Raw genomic sequence first — 25,463 nt, 5'->3', positions numbered from 1 at the left:
CCTCAACTATCTGGTTCTCCTATCTGGTTTTGTGTCTTCCTCGTGGTCTGCTTGATACTGGTCTCCATATGGTGAATTTCTTGATAACTACTTCCGGTTTTCTGTATGTCCCATCCATCTGAGTCTGTGTTCCTTGATAAATCTGACGATGTATTCTCCTTTCAAAAGGAGTCCGAATTATTTTTCTCTCTGGAATCCTCAATCTTTCTGTGTTAAACACATTACTTCAGCACCACACATGATTACTGGTTTAATTGCTGCACTGTAAATTTTCAGTTTAGCTGAGTAAGCTGAAATGATCGGACATTATGTTTTCTCATTTAAAAAAAAAATCAACTTTTTGCTGTTCTTTTGTCGGATGGTGTACTTTGATGCAAAATATGATAAAAACGACTTTAATAATTAAATATCCATCAAATCTGATTCCATAAAATTATGTTTAATTTCTTGGGAAATAAAGGTAACAGCCAAAAATTCACCAAAATTTTTCTTCTTTTCATCTTATACGGTAAAAAATAATTTCTTGCTCGCTTTTTTTGCCATTTTTCAACCGACCAATGATACCGACCTTCAACAACCGATAAATAAATAATTTCCGGCCATGCTAGTAAAACTAATTAGAAGTGAATTGGGGAACATCTATAAACTACGTCGTAAAATTATTAAATATCGGTCTGATTCCATAAAATTATGTTAAATTTTTTGGGAAATCAAGGTAATAACCAAAAATCTACAGAAAATTTCCCTTTTTTTTAATCTTATATCGTAAAAAACAATTTCTTGTACGCTCCTTCGCCATTTTACGACCGACCAATTCTACCAACCTTCAACAACCGATACCTAAATTATTTCCGGCCATGCCAGTAAAACTAATTAGAAGTGAATTGTCATAAAAATTCCTGTAAACATAAACAAGAAATGTGGCATTATTTCCCGAGAAAGCCATTCTGACCAATGCGAAATTGTTTTTTATTGATATTGGGTAATTTGTTATGTTGTGTAATCCACTTCTGTAATAATTATGTGATATATTTGATTTAAAATGAATTCAGAAATTTGTTTTTTTAATTTGGCAACAATGTTAACTTAGATCTCTAATGTAGATAATGACGTGAATCGGAATTTATACTGTGCCAACCATAAAGAAATTAATTTTATTATATTCATATTCGCTCAGAGCTTCGCTGGTGTCGCTATTAGCAGATTGCTAATGCAACTTTCGCCGGTAACTTTTAAATTTATTATTTAATTGTTATTGCTTAATATTTACAAAGCAAACCGTAATTAAATTGTAATCGATTTTTTAAAGATTTTGCTGATCATTTTAACGTTCTATTAATGAAATATTAATTTCTTACTTCGGATACTTTCACAATTATCGTGTAGATGGAGCTTAGAATAATTTATAATTACATATTACGAAATATTAAAAAAACTTAAATTCAGTATTTACAACATAAGTATATTTAAGGTAAAAATATACACCACAGCTTTGACCAACTAATATTTTTTCCTATTAATGTTTTTAATTTCAATGTTTTAAATTAATCACTTTGACATTTATGTCAAATTTCCACCGAACGTTCACTGATTTGTCACTACTGGCGCTCACGAAATTTTAAATATCCCCTCTACCTACGAGCTCACAGCTTATACGCTCGTACGTAGAGGGGATATTTAAAAGTTCGTGAGCGCCAGTAGTGACAAGGCAGGGAACCTTTACTGGAAATTTGACATGAATGTCAAAATGATTAATATAAAATTGAAATTAAAAACATTAATTAGATAAAATATTAGTTGCTCAAAGCTGTGATATATAGGGTGAGGCAGATAAAGGGCCTATTAGAAATATCTCGAGAACTAAAGGCAACAGATTCATGAAAATTGGCATGAAGGGGTTTTGAAGAGTATTTTCTACTTCCGGTTATACCGGAAGTTGCTTATAACTTCGTTTTTTTAAATGGGACACCCTGTATATTTTTACATGTTTGGATTTTCCTAGATGTCTCCTTTCTTCATATATAAGGTTTTATATTATTATAGAGGGTAGTTTAAAAGATAATTACGTGTTTTTATTAATTTCGTAGCAATTTTCACACCCTGTAGAATTATAGTACTTTGACATGAGAAAAGCAGATGATTTTTAATATAGTCTGCTATTGTTAAACATTATTAGTATAGCTACATATTGAATTTTAGTATACAGGGTTGGTCAAAACACGAAATGAATATTTTCTGAGTTTTCTTAAATGGAACACCCTGTATTTTAGTATTGTAATGAAATGATATTTTATGGTACTTTTTTATTTTATAAGCATTTCCTATACCTAACTGCTTTAATTTGTGAGTTATTGGTGATTCAAACCAAACATTAATTGCAACAAAAAATACGTGAAATTTTATTAGGTTGGCCTTGAAAATATTCAGTCACAAATAATTTTTCGGAAATAAATACATATTAATCTAGACTGATCGTTAAAATTCCCAATAATGGTTGATCTATCAAAATACTTACGTAGTTAAGATTGTTGGTGCGATTAACAATTAAGCACAAATTAAAGCAGTTAGGTATAGGGAATGCTTAAGAAATAAAAAAAGTAACATAAATATCATTTTATTACAATACTAAAATACAGGGTGTTCTATTTAAGAAAACTCAGAAAATGCTCATTCCGAGTTTCGACCAACCCTGTATACTAAAATACAGGGTGTTCTATTTAAGAAAACTCAGAAAATGCTCATTCCGAGTTTCGACCAACCCTGTATACTAAAATTCAACAATTAGCTATACTAATAATTTCTTATAATAGTAGACTATATTAAAAATCATTTGAACATAAATAAAGTTTTTGATGTCAAACTACTCCAATTCTACAGGGTGTGAAAATTGCTACGAAATTAATACAAAAACGTAATTATCTTTTAAACTACCCTGTATAACAATACAAAACCTCATATTTTAAGAAATAAGACTTCGAGTAGAATCCAAAAATGTGAAAATATACAGGTTATCGCATTTAAAAAAAACGAAGTTATAAGCAACTTCCGGTATAACCGGAAGTAGCAAATATATGAAAATATTTTCATTAAATAGATCACTCTTCAAAACCCTTTCATGCCAATTTTCATGAATCTGTTGCCTTTAGTTCTCGAGATATTTCTAATAGGCCCTTTATCTGCCTCACCCTGTATATTTTTACCTTAAATATCCTTACGTAGGAGCCTCTTAATCTGTTTTTTGTGGATTTAGAGCCTGCGGTAAATAACAAAGACGTATATAAAATACAAAAAATGCGAAATTTAATCATACAGGTAGAACCTCCAAAACCTAACTATGGACCAGCTCAATGCACACGATGCCAACAATATGGACACACCAAGGGTTACTGTTATAAACCTTTTGTCTGCGTTAAGTGTGGGGGAGCCCATAGTACATCAACCTGCACAAAAACAAGGAACACTCCAGCAACATGTGCACTTTGTGGAGGTGCCCATACAGCCAACTATAAAGGTTGTAGCTACTATCACAACATAATGAGACGCCCTAATAATCAAAATAATAGGCAAAATGTACAGCCAGTCAGCAGTCAGGGTTGCCCAAATGCCCATCCTAATCTTACCACCAAACCAACAACAACGCCGGTAAGAAATAATGTGACCTATGCAAATGTAGCATCCAACAATTATACTCAGCAGAATCAATGTGACACCACAACAGATATGCTACATAGATTCTTAGACGAATTCAAAGCCATGTTTCAGCAACTTATTCATCAAAACACCATGGTGATGAATATGCTTACTACGTTAATAAATAAAATTCATTAAGTTCATTAGAATAGCACTGTGGAATGCCAACGGCATTCTACATCACAAACAAGAAGTTGAAATATTTCTAAAACACAATTCCATAGACCTGCTTCTCATCAGCGAAACACACTTCACTGACAGATCCTACTTTTACATTCCACATTACACAACATATCACAGCAATCACCCAGACAACACTGCACATGCTGGTACTGCTATCCTAATAAAAAACACAATAAAGCACCATGAAATGCCAAAATATGCCGAAAATTTTCTACAAGCCACAACTGTCAACGTCTGCATGGACTCATATAATCTAAAAGTTGCCGCCGTCTACTGTCCACCACGACACAACATAAAAAAGGAACATTTCAGTGATTTTTTCGATACACTAGGATCCAAATTTATTGCGGGCGGTGATTACAATAGCAAACACATTTTATGGGGGTCTAGGCTTACAACAACCAAAGGTAGAGAATTGGCATCAGTGATTCACGAGAAGCATTACGCATACCTGTCAACAGGAACTCCAACTTACTGGCCAACTGATCCTGCTAAAACTCCTGACTTGCTTGACTTTTTTGTGACAAATGGGTTACCAGCTCCTTACTTAGACGTAATACCAAGCTATGATCTTTCTTCTGACCACTCTCCGATAATAGCTTCAATAGGAACAGCAGCGTTACATAGAAAAACTCCCACAAGACTACATAATAAGAAAACCAAATGGGAAGAATATCGTACCAGAATTGAAGAAAAAGTAAAACTCGACATCAGACTAAAGGAACCCAATGAAATCGAAGGGGCGATCACAACTTTTAATGACCTCCTAATTGAATCAGTACAACAAGCCACTCCTCGTCCCACCATCCAAAAGAAAGATATTTCTGTACCTAAAGAAGTGAAGGAACTCATAACTCTAAAACGAAAAGCAAGAGCTAGATTACAACGCACGCAAGCCCCTGTTGACAGAACAGTGTACAACCGAGCCAGTAGTCGACTAAAAGCAAAAATTAAAGAATTGCGTGAATGTTCATTTAATGAATATTTGAAGGGTCTTAACCGAAGTGATAACTCCATCTGGAAACCATGCAAATTCAAAAACAAGCCTCAAATGCAGAATTCTCCTGTACGTGACTCCAGCAATCCTGCAGCTATATGGGCAAGAAGCGATAAAGAAAAGGCTTCACTATTTGGTGCATACTTATCCAATGTATTCACACCGAACTGTGATGTAGTTGATGACGAAATAGCTAGACATCTCTCAAATATCCCAAACAACATACCCGCAACCAAACAACTTTCTGTAAAGGAAGTTCAAAATGAACTAAACTTCCTAAATCCAAGAAAATCTCCAGGGATCGATAAAATAACCTCCAAAATGTTAAAAGAACTGCCACGCAGAGGAGTCATATTCATGATGTACATTTTCAATGCTATCCTGAGACTAAACTACTGGCCGACGCAACTCAAAACAGCAGAAATAATTTTAATACTGAAGGCAGGCAAAAACCCAAACGAAATTTCATCTTATCGGCCAATCAGCTTATTGCCAGTTATGTCAAAACTACTAGAAAGACTCATACTTCAAAGAATAAATAAGGAAGTACTCCTTGAGGATTGGATTCCATCACACCAATTTGGTTTTCGACAAGGCCACTCAACAGTTCAGCAAATACACAGAATAACACATTCAATAAATTTAGCAATAGAACAAAAACAATACTGCCCCTCAGTATTCTTGGATGTTAGCCAAGCCTTTGACAAGGTTTGGCATGATGGACTTTTATACAAAATATCTAAAATCTTTCCACTATCCTTCTATCGACTGCTCGAATCATATCTTCACGACAGACAGTTTCTTGTAAAAGTGAATGATGAATATTCGCAAAAATTCCCAATCAAGGCCGGAGTTCCGCAAGGCAGTGTCCTGGGTCCCATTCTATATGTATTATTCACATCAGATATTCCTACGTCTCCACACACTGTCATAGGAACCTTTGCGGATGACACCGTCATCTTAGCAATTCACCAAGATCCAGTAGAAGCTTCCAAGATCCTACAAAATGACTTAGCAAACCTAGAAAATTGGGTAAAAAAATGGAAAATTAAGATAAATGAGGCTAAATCCGTCCATGTCAACTTTACTACAAGAAAAGATCAGTGTCCATCACTATACATAAATAACAAAATTATTGCTAAAAACAACTCTTCCAAATACCTCGGCATACATCTAGACTCTAAACTTACTTGGAAAGTGCACATAACAAAGAAGAGAAAACAAATAGACATGACAGTCAAAGAACTCTACTGGTTGATAGGTAGAAAATCAAAACTAAGTTTGGAAAATAAACTGCTGATATACAACACCATAATCAAACCAATATGGATGTATGGTATCGAAGTCTGGGGATGTGCAAGCAAATCTAATATTGCTATCATCCAAAGGAGCCAGTCAAAAATACTACGCATGATCACAGATGCACCTTGGTTCGTGTCGAATTTAACATTACATGAAGATCTGAAGGTTCCATTCATCACAGATGTCATTAAAGATAGGTACAACAAACACCACGAGAAAATGGAAACACACCCCAACGCAGTATTACAGCCACTAGTACAAGCTCCAATTGCCAGAAGGTTGAAGAGATTATGGCCAGCTGACATGAAGACTATCTAGGACTCCTTCATTGGAGGGAGTCCCTTCACGCCAATGAGGGGCCCAGCTCCCAAGCCAACACTTACTCTTATAGGATGCTAATGTATTCTGATTGTTAAATAAAGCATAATAAAAAAAAATATCCTTACGTTTTAAATACTGAATTTAAGTGTTTTTGATATTCCGTAATATGTAATTATAAATCATTATATTAATGTTAGCGCCATCTACACGATAGTTGTGAAAGTGTGCGAAGTAAGAATTTAATATTTCATCAATAGAACGTCAAAATGATTAGCAAAATCTAAAAAAAATCGATTACAATTTAATTACTTTTTTGCGTTGTTAATATTAAGCGATAATAATTAAATAATAAATTTAAAAATTACCGGCGAAAGTTCCATTAGTAATCCGCTAGTGGCGACACCAATGAAGCTCAGAGCGTATACAGTCGGAAAAATGAAAGATTACCCATGAACGATCACATCAATCACATATTTTGTATTTGCTGTCTTTTTCCATAAATAGCAAAACAACAGAGAGATTATTAATAATCTGAATAATATGTGATTGATATGATCGTTCATGGGTAATCTTTCATTTTTCCGACTGTACATATTTTTGTATTTTTTGTATTTGTTAAGGTTACACAAATTTGGTAGACAGTTAAAAGTCATTTCTTGATAACTCGTGTTTTTTGGGGTGATTGAACGGACTAAAAGATGATTCGTTGAAAAAAGAGGATGAAAAAAGAATTTGGTGTTTGGTAGATTTTTGTAAGCGGAGAAGAAGATTATCTGTTCCTGATGTGTGGAGAGAAGAACATCGAATCGTAAGAAAATGAAACAGTACCATCAATTTTCTAACAGTGAAAATGTAAATTGTAAGTAAAAGGTTAAAAAGTGATAGCAGCTCTTAAAGAAGAATGCTCGCCTTTTGTCGTTGAGTCCTTGAGTACAGGCTTGGAAGTTGCAGCACTTATATGTTAATCACTCATCGGAAAAACCACAGCCAAGGAATTTTGGCAGCCAAAAGAGATAGGAAGAATTCTTAGAACAGTTGACCTAGATTCTGTGTAAGCAGAACAAAGGAAGGAGTTTTAGCTAGAGAGTTCGTAACAGAACACTTCTAAATTTAAATTTAAATGTAAAGAAAAAAGGGACATTTTAGAGTCGGCATAATAGTCCATTGAAATTTTAGATTTAGGGTTGCGTTATTTTTCAGAGGACGCAATTTTATTTTTTTTAATGCGTAGGGGTGGTCAGTAGAAGCTTAATTTTAAGTTTGTGGGGTCACCACCCTTGTCCCCCGGCCGCCATCTTGGAAAAAGGGGTGCAAAGTGCTTTCGCGAAGTATCTCCTAAACTAGCAACCCTACAGAAAATTTAATTACACATAAAATGTAGCAAATTAAATTTTATTTCTATTACTTGTTATCGTCAAGTCACCAACAAAAAAGCTATAAACAAAAATAAGTGAAAATCTTGTAACAAGTTTTTTTGGAGGTTGAAACAAGAAAAGAAAACCTCTGTTGGAGTGAAAGTAAGGAGAAAGATAAACTCCAACATAAGTAAGGAAAAACAAAAGGAACTAGATGTAAGCTATTGGAACAAAAATGAAGAGAGAGTGAGGTGGCTTCTACGTTGAGAAGCCGAAGTAGGAAAATACTACTTTTTGCTGAAGTAGTATTATGTTTATGGGGAAAATGATAAGATGAAGAAATAGATAGAAAGGGGTATGGACTATGAACTGATAATAAAAGTATGAAGAGACAGGGGCAAACTGAATGGAGTTGGCTAGCAAGAGATGCAAGAGAACGACAACTTGACACTCAAGGATGGATACGGCTCATTTGCATGCCTGTCGAAGACGGTAGCTCAAAGTAGATAATGATGATGACTAGAAAAGGTAAATATTAAGATAAGAATAATGTACTGAAAATGAATAAAGATGAATAATTGCTAAAGAAGAACAAATTAAATAAACCTAACAAATTATGGGCGCCAAGAAAATGATCTTCTATCACTCTCCCAGGTATCTTATACTGCTGTCAAATATTAAATATATTAAATCAGTAAATGTGAACATAAAGGAATAATAAAAATAAATAATGTACAAAATAAGTAAATATTTGTTAAAAATAACTACCTAGATTTGCACAATCTCTAAGTTAAACCAAATTGAATATTGTGACTCTAAAATGACAAAGTTATATTATGTTAACCAAGTTATATTCAAAATAACAACAATAATGTTACCTGTTACAAAACTTAAATACCTCTTACATATATATGGGGTACAACTCACCTCAGACTGTTACCAAATGGTTATAGTACGCTTGCTACGTACAACTAACTTGAAAACCGGCAAATATGAGAAAATATAAATAAGCAGGCACAAGCCTGACTAAGGAAAATACAATAATGAATTAAGCAAAATTAACGAATGAAAGTTAATGAAATGAAGTTAAGCTAAATACCTATACAAACGACTTGAATTGACCGAACAAATGAAGAAAAGCTAATGAACAATAAAATATCTGGGAAACAAGCAACTAATGCAACATAAATTTATATAATGACATGAATCGACCTAAATAAACAATAAAATATAAAAAGTAATACATTTTGGCAGACACGCCGAGCTCAACGTACAATACCGCAGGATTATACGTAAGTTTGGGAACTTACTAAACATATGTATATTAAAACCCAATAAATACAAGCTAAATCTAAAAGAGAAATAATTAATAACCATAATTCACTAACCAAATGTCTGTGATATGAAACACCATATACAGAAAGTTTCTATCACAAAACTCACTGTTCCCAAACAATCCCATCTGACTTCTCAAAAGGTTGCTGCCGCATACCGGAAAATGAGCACCATGGTGGTGCAAAACTGTACCATCTTTAGGTCCAGGTGTGAAAAAGAAAACGAAGCTGGAACTCTCCAGCTTGCTCCCAGGTTGACTGACTGGAGCCGGAACAGGTTCCTCTCAGGTGGGTGAGGGTCTATGACTTCCCATGTTGTAGTGTATAATTTCCCCAAAAGGCTAAAACAAATATTTACCCAGTCTTAGTTTCAATGTAAAAGTGTCCGAAAAAAGGTCAAAGGAGAAAAAGAGAAACTAGAGAAGTGTTTTTTTAGGAAAAACAATAATGTAAAAAGGATCATTAGCTGCACACAAAAAATTACTGGATTATTGAAGTCTTGACAAAATTTGACCTTGACAAGAATGTATGTGAGAATTTCTAATTACTGACATGTCGATTTGGGATTTAAATACAGAATACATATGATTTCTTTAAAATAATTATAGGATACTTCTTAATGATGGAATAATTCAAAGATAAAATTTAAATAAAAGATACAGATAAATAGCTAAAAATTATTGTTAGGATTTTCTCTGAATGAATATTATCTATAAATATGGGAAGGAATCAAAGATACTAAATTTACTAATAAATTTACTATGAAAATTGAATTGGAAGAAGTATTTAATTAGATGTAAAAATAATTTAACATGCATGTCATTAACCTCTGTATGTCAAAAAAAAAATATATGGATTTAAGTATTTACCGGGTTGATTTTAGTGAGGTTCCATCGTGGTACTTCAATCCTTACTCCAGAAAACAATGGGTATTTTCCTCTCACGAGGGAACTGGAGGGGTTAACTAAAAGCCTTTGCTATATGTAATTGAAATTATCAACCCGCCATTTTGGCTACCACAGCTGACCTATTCCGGGCACGCAAGTCGAGTGACGAGCGAAACGCGTTTCTCCGCCAAGGTAAACGTCAAATTCTCTCAGAACACGAAAGAATATTCACCAATACCAACCCACGAAACTAACAGGTAGTTTTAGTGTGTTGAGGTATGGCGTCATTTTACAAATCAAACAGTGATACCACACATAATTAGATGTGGCATCGTTGCGAGAAATTGTGAACTATAAAATTAATAGATCAAGAGAAAATAATTATAAAAATATTTAAAGAATTCAAAAGTGATTCTTTTTTTTTAACTTTTTTTAATAACTTTTTTTTCAGTTCATTTTACAATAAAAAATATCACAGCAATTTTGTAGAGGGTTTTTCAATAAACAATTTTCACTATAAAGTTGTTTAACTTTATTTATTTATCTAGGTTTTACAACGCTCCAAACTTGACCAGATTCTAGAATGCTCATAGGCATACAATAAAAATAAAACGTTAGGCATACTTTTCTATCTATATATTTTTTGTTCATACAATTTATTATGATCTTAACATTCCTATGCTGATATTAAAATATTTTTGAACTTTTTACCACCACCTATTCTTTTGTCTCATTTGATTTAAAAAAAAAAACAACTTTTTGCTGATTTACTTTTGCCAATTGTGTACGTTGGTGTAAGAAGCTGGTAGAAAATGAATTCAATTATTAAAATATCTATCTGTTTCCATAAAATTATGTTTAATTTCTTGGGAAATCACGGTAACAGCCAAAAATCCACCGAAAATTTCGTTCGTTTCCATCTTATATCGTAAAAAACAATTTCTTGCACGCTCCTTCGCCATTTTACGACCGAACAATGCTACCAACCTTCAACGACCGATACCTAAATAATTTCCGGCCATGCCAGTAAAACTAATTAGAAGTGAATTGTCATAAAAATTCCTGTAAACATAAACAAGAAATGTGGCATTATTTCCCGAGAAAGCCATTCTGACCGATGCGAAATTGTTTTTTTATTGATATGGCGGCGCGATGGCCGCGCGTGTCACGTGTTCTTCGGTTTAGGAAATAAAATAGCGATAAAATGGGTGACGGCAGTTCATTTTCATATCGGATATCTCTTCTGAGATGCGATGAATTTTTAAAATTTAATTCTAGGTAAGCTATCCAATTGGAGGAATTAACTTGCCCGCAGTTAATAACAGACATGCATGTTTTTAATTCCAAACTAGTCATTTAATGAATTTTAAAAAAGGTATAAATATACAAAAATATATTATTAATATGTAGTGACTGTTAAATTATATAAATTTGTTAATTTTTGGGAATGCAGTCACTAATGCTGGGCTAATTAATAAAAGGCTTTGAACTACAGTCGAACCCACTTATTATAATACCTGTTAAAGGAATATCCCGCTTTAAGGAATAGTTATTTGAGGTCCCAAAATATTTCTACTAGCCACCAATGATCGGATATTACAATATCCCGTTTATAGGAATAATTTTACTTGGCACGAAGGCTATTCCAATAAGCGGGTTCGACTGTATTGTCGAGCTTTCGAAAATTTTATTTCCTTTATAAAGACACTAGCTGACCCGGCAGACTTCGTTCTGCCTCAATAGATAAAAACAAACTTTTGTAAACAATAAACTTAAAATAAACAAAAGGAATTCGTAATTAATAAACAAAAAATGCTCGATGTGAATGAGTTTTTATCATTAGTTTTAATGAATTACACAGGATGTTTGAAGTAATAAAGTTTAGTTAGAAGTAACAAAATAAAGTTTGCAGTGCAACAGTTGCAATCTTAAATTTGTTTATCTTATAATGAATATAACAGCTTTATTTTATTTACATTCAAAACAACCCTGTATTTATAATTGGGTTCGGGGTTGTCCAACAATATAGATGTTGATTAATCAAAATAAAATAAAATTAAAATTAAATATCATTAAATAAAATGAAACAAAATTTCATAAAATTGAATAAAAGTTAATAAAAATAAATAAAACTGAATAAACTTAAATAAAAATAATAAATAAATTTAAAAAAATAATAAACAGAATCTAATAAAAATAATTAAAATTTAATAAAATGAAATAAAATAAAATAAACGAGAATAAATAAAATACTTAAATTAAATAAAATTAAATAAAATGAAACAAAATTAATTAAAATTAAATAAAATTTTATAATTTGCTGCTTGTTTTTTTCGTGTGCTCAGAACTTTTCTCCTGCTTGCCGTTCGTCAGAAAAGTTCGGTAGAGATATTTTTTGAAAGTTTCGAAAAATTAAGAAATTCATATTTTGCCCAATTTAAGTCCAAAAGTTAAACAGCTGGACTTTTCTTCGATGAAATTTGTTGCTCGTTCTTCTTCTGTCCTCAGAATATTTCTACGGCTTAAGATATTGTATTTTGGACAACGATTGAGCTAGAGAAAAAATTTTAACACGGTTCTGTTCGGAATAGCAAGGAGTACACCGACTTAATTTCGTATTTTTCACGTCATTATGGTGAGAGTTATGACGTCATACGAAACCCCCTTATGATGTAGAGGTATGAAAAATAGATATAAACCTACTCCCAGTCAGACCAAACATAACTGCCAAACTTCATAAAAATCGGTAAAGTCGTTTCGGAGGAGTATGGCAACAAACACTGTAAAAAGAGCATTTTATACATATAGCTGTAAAAATTTTGGTGGCTGCTAAAATGACAATATAAAACCGTATAAACCTTCCCTGAACTTACACAAAAAATTCAACATCAAAATTAGCCAAATCGGTCCAGCCATTCTCGAGTTTTAGCGAGACTAACGCACAGCAATTGATTTTTATATATAAGATGCAAAATTTTAGATGGTTATTAAAAAGTAACGGTCGAAGATAGAAAAGTGAAAATTTAGGGTTGTATTTACCTTTGCCTTCCACATCACACAAAATTAAGAAAAAACAGTTTGACCAAAAAAATAAAAAATATATATTAGGGGGCAGCCCCCGTTAAGACGTACGAATATGAAAAACACACAACAACCTATTCTCGGTCCGGTCGAATATACGTGGAAAATTTCATAAAAATCTATTCAGTCGTTCTCGAGTTATGTGTTGGTAACTGTCACGACTTTCTTTTGTTTATATAGATGTAAAATATTTAAATGGCCATTAAAAAATAACAGTTAGTGATAGAAAAGTGAAAATTTAGGGTTGTATGTATCTTTACGTTCCACACAATATGAAATTAAAAAAAAGAGATTGTCCGAAAACATAGAAATAAATATCAGGGGGGCAACCTTCCTTAAGACGCACGGGTATGAAATATAGATAGTAACCTACTACCGGTCTGGTCGAGTATACTTGCAAAGATTCATAAAAATCGGTAAAGTCGTTTCGGAGGAGTATGGCAACAAACACTGTAAAAAGAGCATTTTATACATATAGCTGTAAAAATTTTGGTGGCTGCTAAAATGACAATATAAAACCGTATAAACCTTCCCTGAACTTACACAAAGATTATATACCAGATTTTCTAATATTTAAAACGATTTTCTCTACGGACAATATTTTTAAAGTTATTCTAAACGTTTATAAACTACAAAATTTCACAAATTTGGCATTAGGATTTTTGACCATATTAGATAATTTTTTTATCTTTTTTTAGTACATTTTGATAGCTTCAGTTTTTTACTTTCATTTGGCATACGCAGGATTGCCCTATCTTCATTATTTTTTGTCTTATGTTATTGCAACATAAAGGCCTCTGGGATAAACAATTTGAATAACTCTTAAACTAATTAATGGATCGGTCTCAAATTTTGAGGGTTTGTTAAGTACTCCAATCCCCAACTTTGGGTGAAACACTAAAGTTCTAAGATAGTTTTAGTAAAAGTTATTAACAAATAACGATTTTCACTTATTTTGCAGTTTGCGTAGCAACAAACGAACTTTTTAACTTTCAAAAATCGGCATTTTGAAGGTTTTTTAATGCTCTAAAAAATAAAATTTTGTACTTTTATGTCAACTATTTAGCCTTTGAATGGGGTGCAAAAAATAAAAAAAATCGCGATTTTGCACTTAATTGTTAATAACTAAAAAACGGACGCGAACTCTAGGCAGGAAACAGGTAGGTTTTCCTTCTATGGGTCTACAATAACTAAAAAAGTGGTCAGCTACCTGGATCTTTGAGTGTCCCGAACATGGTCTATTTCTAGCTTATTACCCTGGACTAGTTTTAGATCATCAATATACATGTTGGTGGACGACCTCTGCTTCGGTAGGCATCATCCCTTGGTCTCCATTTTAGTATCTGCTTTGTCCATCTGTTATCTGTCATTCTAGCCTCGTGACGTGCCCAGTTCCATTTCAGTGTTGCTATTCTCTCTACTGCATAGTGTTGCTTTTCTCGTAGTGAAACGCCCAACATAGCACGCTCCATCACCCTTTGAGACACACGGATCTTTTCCACTGTTATCCTTGTCATGGTCAACGTTTTCGCTCCGTAAGTCAACACTGGCAAAACACACTGATTAATGGTTTTTATTTTAAGGCATACCATATATAACGTCACCAAGGATAGGGGATAAGAAAATGGAAGTCACACGTTTTGACTCATACACATACACAATACGATCACTCTCACACACAATTGCATGAAGCCCATAGAAATAATACAGAAACACACCAAATAATCAGAATTTGATGTACCATATTGCATAAAACATCCACCCTTATATTATTATATGTTCAGCCAAAACATGGCTGTTGTCTACAACACCATGGCCAAGAATGTAAACCTTAATTTTAAAGAGACATAACCGCCTCAAGAACATACATATAACATTACATACATACTGTTATGTACTGCTTCTTATTACTTTGATATTAATTATTATTTATTTGATCAATTATTTAATTAACGCAAATCATACATAAAATTATTAAGAAAAATCTCAGGGTGCCTTTTGTCAAAAAAAATTAATTAAATTCTTTTAGGTTATACTTATCCTTTCTCGTGGCTTCAGTATCTCTTTGTTGATACTTATCGGGATCAAATAGGAAAAGGAAATAAATAGAAAAATCATAAATAAACACATACAAATACCTTTATTATCAGAAGCAATGATCTGCAAATTTATCAATTAAATCATGTGGGCATAACTGTCCAAAAGAAACTTTTAGCATATAAATTAATCTAATTCAAACAAATATTTATCGCTTTGTTCTTGATACCATTAATAAAACAAGCTAAACAAACAAATTTGGTATTCGCAAATTACTTATACTTCATATTAAATTTTTGAAATGTTGGAATCTTAAATGCATATGCTTTTACGTAAAAAAAAATTAACTTCTGATTATAAAGAAAGTCTATCAAATAGGTTATTGACTGACCTTTTTGATTCACACACAATGATGTCTCCTCTTGACCCAAACAGCTCCTCCTTGTTGATTATGTTAGGCTCCCAATCAAAGCCCTCTCCGTTCTCAGCAAACAATCCAGCAGGATACCAGCAAATATTTCTCCAAAACACAAGCCAGGCCTCTTCTTGCCAGTACTTGTTCAATAAACTCCAAAACTCTCTCCTCTCTTTCTCTCAACAATAATCTCTTGAGACCCAAGTATCTTTTTTACTTGGTGGTGTCACAAATAATTTTAATAACGATAATTCTTGTAACTTACTCTCTTGGACTTTACAGAATCAAAGAGGTATTTCTTCTCGATTTGATTTGTCTCTCGTTCCACTTTCAGCTACTCTCACTATCAAAAACAACCACTAGTACTTGCTTCTGAACTACTCACGAAAACTTTTGACTGCTCTTCTCGAATGCCCGTAACACAATGATCTTTTCTTTTCCAAACTGTCTCAACATTCAAACAAAACTTTCCCCATTCCAAGTTTCCAAGCCAATCAGAAACATTTCTCTCTCCCCATTCTTTTTTTCATTCGAAAACCCACTCATACTTTCAAAATTTTTCCTACCATCATACTAATTACTTTCGGGAAATTCTACAAAATTTACTCGGGCTTAAACAAAAAGCTTAAAATTCCAAACTTTCTTTACCTTAATTTTCTAAGAACTAATTACCTATGGCTTCTATATTTCCCGTAATAAACAATTGGTTTAAAATACTAATACTAAATAACTTTCACTTCACTTTTATTTACAAAAATGTTTTTAATATTCTTCATGGAAAAATTCATTAAGGAGAAACCATTTTGCGTTGAAAGCTAACTTCTAATAAATATTTACAAATCAACATACAGGGTGTATCAAATTTATGTGCCCGCGTTATATTAAAAAAATTAAAATTTTTATTCTATCTTTAATTGATAAATTGAAACACAATAACATCCCCGCCTTGTTTTGAGATAAAATCGTTAGTAATAAGTGCACCAAAAAGAATGATTTTCTCTCGACAACAAACTTTTCTCTTGTTATCATGTTATCCTACCCTAATTCTCTTATTCTACCTTAAATTTAATGCATTTGTCTTTATTCGTGGTATTTGTGCACATCATGGATATTGTAAACTCCTCGTATCTTTTCTGATTCCACATGCCTAAGGACATAACTGTTTATTCCATTTTCATTGTGCACGATGTATGGACCCTCGAAAATAGGCATTAGTTTTGCGCAAACGTCCTCAGTGAGATTTGATACTCGTAATGCTGTTATATTATATCTTTGAACAAACGTCATGATTAATTTGCAAACTTAAACTTTGTTGTCTTTTGACATTAAATCATGGTATGTGGTCTAAAACGTGTATTCTTATTAGTAACATTAAAATCTTAGTGAATATTAAATATAAAGAAATTTTCTTATCAAATAAATAGTAATTTAAAAAACTACCGAAATACCTTTTGAATTCCTAAATGTATTTATTAGTCCATTTTCGTTGATATCGGCAAACCTAGGGACTTTCAAGTCGGTCATAATATTCCCAAAATCTGTTTTCCAGAAAGTATATCCTGAGAGGATCATTAATAACATAAAATTTAAAAGAAGCTGGAACATTCGAGGCAATCTTAGCAAGTGCAACATATTTCTTGGAGAAATTTTAAAATTTAATACTTTCGTTTAAACATAAATGCAACACTTTAAGTTTTAAGAAGAATTTACGTGAAATTATTACAAAATTACAGAAAAATATGTATACAGGATGGTGAATCGTGGAAAGTATACTATGGGACATTATAAATCATTAAATGCGTATTTAATAGGGCTTTTCATTCACAGTCATTTGTTTCGAGCTTCTGTCATATGTCGTATAATCAGTGTATATTAATATTATACCTACACAGATTATACAACATATGACAGAAGCTCGAAACAAATGACAATCGATGAAAAGCCCTATAAGTTTACATAAAAAAGTATTGAAACATATTTTTTCTACGAGCGTGCAAAAATGTCTACTTTCGCGCACGCATTTTAGTTTAGAAAGTTTCACTTTTCCGCATGCGTGTTACTTTTCCGCACGCGTGTTACTTTTCCGCACGCGGTTTTTACTTTTCCGCACGCGTGTTAATTTAGATATGTTAATATGGCCTTAAAGTAATTAGAATACATGCAATAAACTAATATTTAGATATTATTCACTAATTTATTTCAAATATATTTTATTGTGTTCCTGTTTTAATGAAATTAACGCGACAATTCGATGAAATAAAATTATTTTGACATAATATTCGAAAGTCAAATCGGTAGACAATAACAGTCGTTTTGAATCATCGTCATGGAAACCAAGATCGTCGTCATGCTAACTAATTATATTGAAAGTTTGGTTTTGACAACCTTGTCAAAGAATTAATTTGTGTATGTATTTTCATATTAATTAAATTAATTGATTAAGATTTGGTAATTTTTTAAAGACTCTTAAAAAAAATATTGTACTCGCGCTTCGCGTCGTTCGGCAAACTGCTGTCGCGTGCGGAAAATAATGACTTTCTGCACTTGTTAGGAAAATAACTATGTAAAAACTGAAATAAAAAACTACCTCTGAATCTTTTATGATAATAATTGCCTACTAAAATTATTTGAATTTTAAGCACTGTTGTACTTTTTTCATTTTTCCGTAATTTGTTAACACTGGACTTAAGTTTTAGAGTGTGGTTATCTTTTCTAAATCCTTTCTCTGGCGCCGGGTCTAGGACGTTTCATCGCCGCCAGTTCATCGCCGCCGTTTCGATGCCGCCAGTTCATCGCCGGTCGATTCATCGCCGGCCGTTTCGATGCCGCCGGTTCATCGCCAGTCAGTTAATCGCTAACCTAATATATTTCCTAATTTTCGACCAATTTTCGACAGTTACATTTATTATTTATTTTTAGTATTAATTAGGAATTCTAGGAAATGCGAGATATGACCATTCCCGTTGCCATACTTAATCTTTTAATAGACTTTTAAACTTTTATAATATAAAATATAATTTAACACTACAAATTTAATACTGCTTAGTATCAAATTTAGGGGAAGTAGAAATAGAACAGTAAATTAATATAATAATATTCTTTATCTATTTATGTGTCATAAGTTTTGAACTGAATTTAACGTCGTGTCGTGTCATCTCCCATAATACAAGATCAACTGACTAACTGGCGATGAATCGGCCGGCGATGAAACGGCGGCGATGAAACGTCCCATTCCGCTGGTGCCTAATTGTATTCATTTCTTTGTCTCTTATTTGTTTGCGCATAGGACACGGAAGCTTGAGAGAGTAGGCGCAAAATTTTGGTCGAATTATTTTTAAATACATTCATTTTTTTCGAATCCTGAGAAAACTAATAAGTATTTTTGAAAAATTTAAACGCAGAATGAAATATCACGGTATTATCGAGAGTAAAGAGTCCCTAATAACTTCTATAATGTTTATTTTAATATGTCACAAGGGTGAAAAAAAGAGAAAATTTAGTCTAATATTTAATTTCAAATATATCATTCAAAATAAACTTTTGTTTAGTCTAAGGGACTTTCAGCCCTTCGTAATAATCTAATCTTTCATTATGCGTTTAAATCTTTCAAAAATACTTACTCGTTTTCTCAAAATTCGAAAAAAATAAATGCATTTTAAAATATTTCGACCGAAATTTTGCGCCTACGCTCTCAAATAGGAGTAAAGTATTATACATTTTTGTAATCAGTATTTTAAAAGCTTTTAAATGAGGTGTCACATGATGTACTTTCCCATTTAAAAAAATCAAAGTTATGTCTGTCACCTGAAGAAGGATCGCGTAAAGTTCGAAACGTTGATGCTATAATATATTATGATTAGTTTAAAAATCGAACTGTCCAAGCGTTTTGCTTATATTCTTGAAATAAATAAGTTAACAGGAGGGGAAACACTTATTCCACCGCACTGTATATCAGGAGGCCGGCGACAATCTAACCAATAGTTTAGCAATAATTAAAATATTAATTAAAAAATTTCGGTCGAAATAATAACTAGAAAGATTATACACCAGATTAACTTTGATTTTCGTACCTATATAAAAGCACTATATACTGTTATATTTCTATTTGATATGAAAATTAAAATTTGATAATTATAAACAAAATTCAATTTAATATAAAATATTTTCAATTTTCTCAACCACGGGCATATAAATTTAGAACAACCTGTATACAACAAATTGTTATATTTAATTTTAAGAAGTGATTAGAAAAAGCTTACGGAACACGGGACAATGCGCTTAGAAAAAACAAAGTGAATTGCGCGTACCATTATCGTTGTTCGCGGAAGGTTCGATCATTAGCCTATGCTAAATAAAACTCAAGTGAAATCGATAATAGGTCATTATCGTTGTTCGCGGAAGGTTCGATCATTAGCCGATGCTAAATAAGACTTAGTGGAAATAGAGAATAGGTCATTAAAATTTGTAAATAGTAGAAAGTAATTTTAGAATGGGAATTAACTATTTTCTTTGAAATCCATTAAGCATATTTAGAAAGATTAAAAATTGGTTTTGAGGAAGACGGCGAATGAGAGTTGGTGGTGGAAGGTTGATTTGTGAATTTGGAAGGGATATTTAGAAAGTAGGGGAATGAATGACAAATAGAGATCAAGATGTTTTGAGCTGTCGAGAAGTGAAGTCCAGTAGTAGACGGTAGTGTACGGAGAGTGAGAAAGCCGGTAGAGTTCCGTGAGTGTGGAGTATCTATCGTGGAACGAGAGGTAGGCCAGGTTGAGAGTAAAAGAACCTCCTTGAGCCAAGAGTTCCCGGTAGCTGATTGCAGTTTCGAAAAAGGTAGAACACAGCATCACGACAGAAGCAGGAAACGAGAGCTATACGAGCTAGTTTCAGAGGAGAACATTACTGGAAGCCAGGACGAGGTTTTGATCGCAGCCAAGGATAGCAGGAAACGGGTCTTGTGTGAAGACATTCTCAGTTCACCAGAAAAAGGTCAGTCTCATTTGTTTGGACATGAATGTATGGGTTTTTCGTATTAAATACCACATTTAAAATTGAAGAAACATAATCAATAATATCAGAAAAGCTTCATCAAACTTAAATAGAATTGTTGCTAATAAATCCTAATAGTTAAATGTTAATAAAAATTTTCAATTGGAAACCAAAAGGAAATAAGATTCCCATTTGTAAATGTTATGTTTAAGAAAAATAAGATCTAGCAAATATTAAGCAGTGATTGCCATTTAAATAAAATAAACAATATTTTGATTATAATTGTAACCCATATATGTGTATTATTTTACTCTTTTCTTCCCTATCCCGATTAGGAACCATTGAGAAATACTTAGAAGCCACGAGAGTAAGTAATTAATTTTATAATTCGCCCTGAGATTGAAAACATATGGATATGTGATCTGGTAAATTAATTAGATTATTATTAATACATTGATTAAATTAAATGACATATAAGAATATTATCTCATATCAATAATCAAGATCACATCAATACCTATTCAACTTACTTTACAGAATTGAAATTGGACTATTTGAGCGATCTCAGGAATGTTATAAAGAAACAATTTTTTGGCTTATAAACAAATAGAACCCCTCAGAAAATATTAGATTGAATTAAATTAAGTTAACGCTGTTGAAAAGGGCACGGCTGTTGTGCCCTTTTCGAAGAAAAAAAATTGAATTGCGAGGAGTGGTTAAAGGTATCACCGGTCAAATTTGACCAGCATTTGCGACAGAGTTATAAACAACAGGATTTCAATCTTTGAACCATTACCTTTTTATTCCGGTCCTCTTTGTACATACAAATTCTCATATCTTCAAGACACTCATAACAAAAAAGATTTATGTCACCAAGTTATTTAATTATTGACAAATAATTACTATTTTTAGTTTTTTACTAATTTTAGTTAAAAATTAAAGGTTTTGTTTGGAAACATCGAATTTTCCGAGGAAAATTTCCGCCGACTGAAATCGGAAAAAAATATCTATGTGCAGAATTAAATAACATTGAATTTTTATGTGAGTGTTTTTGGTTTAACGTTAAAATTTTCTGAGTTACAGAGCAATAATTGAAAAAAAGATTTCGGAGCGCTAATTTGTTTATAAACCAAATAGCACACTTTCTGCGGACTTTGCATATTAGCTATATTACTAATATATGAAATCTTAAGATTTGATTCCAGTATGTTCAGCAATAAAATAGCTGGTACATAATTTTCCTTGTTTTATACTAATTTTCCCAGATTATTACCTTACATCTTTCATTGAGTTGATAATTCACATTGTGGAAATTCTCAATAATTATTACATTTATTATATTTCTAATTTAATACTATTCTTTCTAATTCCTCCAAAACCAGCAAATTTCCATAAAATCCAGCCATATTAATACCTTTTGCTTTAGTTTTGTTTGCAAGAAACAAACAAAACGCATCTCCTAAACTAAACCTAACCTCGCTTTCGGCCATTTATTCATGTCCGTGTCACACACAATAATTTCGACTTGCAATTATAATATCAACCACTTTTTTGGAGTCGCTATTAATTTCGATAGTCGCTATTTTGTGACGTCATTTCGTTAGTTCAACTAAAATCCACAAGGCTCGCACAGTCGCATTTCAACGTCGCCATATTGAAAGCGACTTGTTTTCAGTCGAAATTTGAATTAGAATCAGGGCCTTGGTCTTGCTTGCTTCTTTTGTATTCTCTTTAATATTGTGTTCGTTATTATTATTATGAATAAGGGCGGACTCAGTCTATCTCTCTGTTTTATCCATTTTCTCAGCTCAAATTTTTCTGATCTCTTTCCTGGTACTTCTACTTTCGCTTTTACCATCTTATACGTAGTTTAGTTTTTAGGTTTTAAGACCTTGGTGATTATACAGTATTCTTAACTCAATTTATTTGATAATAATCTTTTTGAAAACGATTTCCGGAATGGAAATCAAAAAGTCAAATTTTTTAAGTATGTAAAAATGTAATTGCCATTATAATCAACTGTTGCTAATCCCGTATTAGTCCATGTGGTGAGACCGCTCCCGTCTGAAAAAATTTCTGATTCGGTTTCTTTGTAGATTACTATTCAAAAATGTCCCCTTTTTTAAACAAATCTAAAGGGTACTGAGCGGAATTTTTGGGCAGAAATTGTTTAATAGTTATTTATGATATAAGTGTTAAAAGTACACGTTTAAGGCACGTATGTGAAAGTTTGCAGAATGAGCAAAGCGAGTTCTGCAATTCACATGAGTGCCTTAAAAATGTACTTTTTAACACGCATACCATACAATATTTTTTCTACAAACGTAATTACAGGACAATATCGACAAAAACTTTTACTTGAACTTGACTGATATTCCATTTTTATATTTTTTTGACATTACATCAAAATTTCCTATACGGTCAATACGAACTGCAGTGCCTTAAAAATTTTAAAGCGCTAGTGCCTTAAAGTTGCATTTTTAACGCTCGTATGGAGTGCTAAAAATTGCATTTTTAACATGGTTGTAGAAAAACAATTTTATCTACTCTATCTCATATTTTGTATAAGTTTTTAGTTTGTGAAAACTGTCATTATATATAGCAGTGCGTGCAGGATTTAAAGTGTGCGTGAAGTAACAATGCATTTTAAATGGGATTTACTTTTTCGCACTGTTTTTGGCACACTTTCATATGATCAAATATCCTTAACCTTCGCGTTGTCATGGTGATGACATTGCCAGCAATAAATTACGACAAAAGTTTTGACAGTTTTGTGGTTTGAAAGAAGTTACAATTTTTAAATGTCAAAGTTCTAAAAATTTTAGAATAGAAATGAATTCCAGTGACGAAGAGCTGCAGTTTTTTATTTGTTTGTCGTAGATAAAATATTGTATAAAACTGTGCGTGAAGTACTTTTTGCGAACTTATACGATGTATAGCACTCGCGCCGCTGTCGCTCGTGCTCTAAACATCGCGTGCGTTCGCAAAAAGCATACTTCACGAACTGTTTCATAAATAACTATTTTTAAACAAATTCAAAAGATCACCTTTTTTGCCCTGGAACATATTTTCTTAGGTTTCCTGGATCATTCTAAACAAGAAAGGTTTCTTGTGATTTTTCTCAAAAATTGATAGGTGATTTAAAATCTAAAAAATGCGAAAATACGCATATTTGAGGCTTAAAATCTCATATTTCAAATAGTATTTTTGAAGTTAACAAATACTTAAATTTTAGTTTAAACATTCGTTTTCAAGATTATGAAGAGTGATCGGGTCCAACTTTAATTTACACCGTTGTTATTTAATTGTTAAATATGCGTTAGTCCAGGGCGCATCTGCTTTGAGATGGACGTTGAGAGGTGACTCAAATTTGTTTGCAGAAATTGCTTGAAAATAAATCAGATAATAATATTTGAGTTATCTTCCCTCTCAAAAAGGTCTGGAACATTGTTTAAATAATCAAAATGTCAAAAAATTAAAGAAATATTCGATTTTTGTCTTGGTTTTTTGATTATAACTTGGAAACTATTCATTTCTGAGAAAAGTTGTACTAGCATAAAAGTTGAGTAATTAAATTTCCTACAATATAGAATTAGTTAAAAATTTAAAAAAAATAGTCACCCTAGTTGTAAAATAGCAATAATTGCGAAAAAGCCATACAAAAACACAAAAACAAGTATTCGCATTTTACGTTTTTCAACCATTTATGCTAAACTTAGGACCTTCATATTTCACCCAGAAAAACTTTATGATACAGTAAAATAATACTATAAATTTTATTAAGATCGGTTTAATAGATTTTGCAAAATAAATTTTGCAATCCTGGTTCCGCAAAAAAAATTCATTTTTTCAAAATGTTACAGGACTGAAAATAAAGTAGATAGCAAGTTGAAATTTTTTTTGCTTATAGAAGTGTACTGTACCTTTCATTTGCAATTTACAGAATCAAAACCGATTAATTACCACGGCGTCAGGAAATTTTTTAAATAAACATTAGTTTTCGGTGCTACGCGCAGGACAGCGGTGTTCGATTCACACAAGTTGATTTCCACCAAAATTTCTTCCAACCTTTATCTAATATATTATTTTCTTACTCTATATTTTGTTGTATTTTAATATTTTAATTCCACAAAAATCAAACTAATTTTATTATTGTTTGTGAAATATTGTTTAAACAATTGCATATTATGTTTAAAAATAATAAACTTTTGTTCTCTTAGTTAAAATATATGAACAAAGAAAGTTTTTGCTAATTAAAGTGTTATTTCAAAGGATAGAGTATGTGTTTTTATTTTGCAATAAACAAATTTATTTATTGATATAGAAATGTAATAAAAATTAAAATGTATTAATCATTATCAAAGGTCCAATTGGAATGTCCAATCAGAGCAAACTATCCGCTGTCCTGCGCGTAGCACCAATATTTATTGTTAATTTAAAAAAATTCCTGACGCCGTGTTCTTGATCGATTTAAATTTTGCAAAATTATAAATGAAAGGTACAGTACACTTCTATAAGCAAAAAAAATTTCAACTTGCTATCTGCTTTATTTTCTGTCCTGTAACATTTTGAAAAAATGAATTTTTTTTGCGAAAGCTGGATTGCAAAATTTATTTTGCAAAATCTATGAAACCGATCTTAACGAAATTTACAATATTGTGTTACTGTATCATAAAGTTTTTCTGAGTGAAATATGAAGGTCCTAAGTGTAACATAAATGGTTGAAAAACGTAAAATGCGAATACTTGTTTTTGTATGTTTTTTTCGCAATTATTGCTATTTTGCAAAAAGGGTGACTATTTTTTAAATTGTTAGCCAACTCTATATTGTAGGAAATTTAATTACGCAACTTTGATGTTAGTACAACTTTTC

General features: G+C 32.1%; 1 long non-coding RNA gene across 1 annotated transcript; it reads right to left on the bottom strand.

Annotated features, from left to right (window-relative positions):
* Positions 1 to 9,026: 9,026 nt before the first annotated feature.
* LOC126887080 (uncharacterized) lies at positions 9,027 to 10,221 on the bottom strand. Its single transcript, XR_007698951.1, has 2 exons — positions 10,052 to 10,221; positions 9,027 to 9,523 (listed from the first exon to the last, which is right to left on the bottom strand). It is a non-coding gene; the product is annotated as an uncharacterized LOC126887080 (long non-coding RNA).
* Positions 10,222 to 25,463: the final 15,242 nt, after the last annotated feature.

Source organism: Diabrotica virgifera, chromosome 6 (genome assembly GCF_917563875.1).
Source record: "Diabrotica virgifera virgifera chromosome 6, PGI_DIABVI_V3a".
In the NCBI taxonomy this organism is placed as follows: domain Eukaryota; kingdom Metazoa; phylum Arthropoda; class Insecta; order Coleoptera; family Chrysomelidae; genus Diabrotica; species Diabrotica virgifera.
This window is presented reverse-complemented; position numbering and strand designations above follow the sequence as displayed.